At 40.4% G+C, this 1,795-nt stretch overlaps 1 long non-coding RNA gene across 1 annotated transcript in view; it reads right to left on the bottom strand.

Annotated features, from left to right (window-relative positions):
- Positions 1-998, bottom strand: part of LOC107582395 (uncharacterized) — a 3,586-nt gene extending 2,588 nt beyond the window's left edge. Inside the window, exons 1-2 of the long non-coding RNA XR_001608946.1 lie at positions 714-998; positions 374-593 (exon numbers count right to left, since the gene is read on the bottom strand). This is a non-coding gene — a long non-coding RNA (uncharacterized lncRNA). The remainder of the gene's footprint in view (positions 1-373; positions 594-713) is intronic.
- Positions 999-1,795: the final 797 nt, after the last annotated feature.

Here is a 1,795-nt window from a genome sequence, read left to right as displayed (position 1 = left end):
AACTTTTTATTTTAAAAACAATCAAGCCCTGCTCATATTTAAAAAGTAACGCGAAAGTAACGCAAAAGTAATATAACGCATTACTTTCCATAAAAAGTAACTAACGAAATTAGTTACTTTTTTAGGGAGTAACGCAATATTGTAATGCATTACTTTTAAAAGTAACTTTCCCCAACACTGGTTATATTTATAGTTCTAGAACATAATTCGGGTTTGAATAGGTTAAAGATCTTGCTTGTATGCAATACATGTATAGAAATGTGCATAAATGCATCAAGATCTGTATTTTTTCTTCTTCTTTGCTTTCGTTGGATGTTTTTCCTATTCTTTATTAAATAATTCATGCCTCCTTTTACTCTAACCAATGACGTACCTCGTTTTGGGGCGAGCCCCCGCCACACAACCAATCAGAAGCGAGGAATCGGATCCGTGCCCTCGAGTGCATTGCGATGCGTGTCATGTGACAGACCTCTGCGAGAAATGCCAACATGGAACCGTGGCAAGGACGATGTTCTTCCCAACAATAACATTGAAAGGGACATCTGGATTCATCCTATGTCGCACATCCACAATCCGGACATTTCAATCCATATCTACACAAGGTAATGAGGCATACGTATATCGTTTTACGTTCGGTAAACCAAACCGAAGTCGATTTTGTAAACAGAGGGTCAGATTCGATCTAAATGACCCGACTTTGATGAACTTGACACCTGTTTCTGGGAATGTTGTGTCCGTGTTGTCCAAAAGTCGCTGTTTTTGTCGCCTGTGTGTTGGAGCATGTGTGCAGGCCTGTTTTCCTGCCCTGCTGACGCACTTTTGTGAAACACATGTCTAGTGCCTCGTGTGTGCGTGCGTGCGTGCGTGCGCGTGTGCGTGCGTGTGTGTGTGTGTGTGTGTGTGTGTGTTGTAGTTGAGCATTGCCGCTGTGTTGATGCGAGTTTGATTGTGTCGTTCCTCTTTTGATTGGTTTAGTGTGCATTGTGATTTATGTTGTGATTGTGAACAGCCCCTCCTCTTTCCACCCCATAAACCTCGGTGCTTTAATGTCTGCAAGCATTGTGATGATGAGCATGGGTGCATGTAAATATTGACCCCAGAACTGTTTGGACGCTTAATGCATTTTTTTCGTTGCATCAGATCAAAACGTCACACCAAGTGTAAGCTAACTTAACTAAATACAGACCAGCTGACCTTAAGGTGATTTTTATTGGATGTATGAATTAAGTTACGAATCAAAAGTTGTCCAAATAGTTTTCATATATGTGTGTATGTATATATATATTAGGGCTGCACGATAAATCGCATGCGATATTTAACGCGCATCTTGTCAGTAAAGCCATTCTGTAATCAGCGGTAAATCTCCATCACCTGCAGGCTTTCACATGGAGCAGCATTAACTACACAGAGCCGTTGTTCACTGACAAGCTGCGCAAAACCACGATCATATTTTGCGCATGTTTTGCGCAGCTTGTCGGTGAACAACGGCTTGGTGTAGTTAATGTTGCTCCATATGAAAGCCCGCAGGTGATGGAGATTTACCGCTGATTAAAGAACCGACTTTACTGACAAGATGCGTGTTAAATATCGCGTGCGATTTATCGTGCAGCCCTAATATATATGTATGTATGTGTGTATGTATGTATGTATGTATGTATATACAGGTGCATCTCAATAAATTAGAATGTCGTGGAAAAGTTCATTTATTTCAGTAATTCAACTCAAATTGTGAAACTCGTGTATTAAATAAATTCAGTGCACACAGACTGAAGTAGTTTAAGTCTTTGGTTCTTTT

Source organism: Sinocyclocheilus grahami, unplaced genomic scaffold (genome assembly GCF_001515645.1).
Source record: "Sinocyclocheilus grahami isolate Dianchi unplaced genomic scaffold, SAMN03320097.WGS_v1.1 scaffold44.1, whole genome shotgun sequence".
Classification (NCBI taxonomy): domain Eukaryota; kingdom Metazoa; phylum Chordata; class Actinopteri; order Cypriniformes; family Cyprinidae; genus Sinocyclocheilus; species Sinocyclocheilus grahami.
Note: the sequence above shows the minus strand (reverse complement) of the source record. Positions and strands in the feature narration are given on the sequence as shown.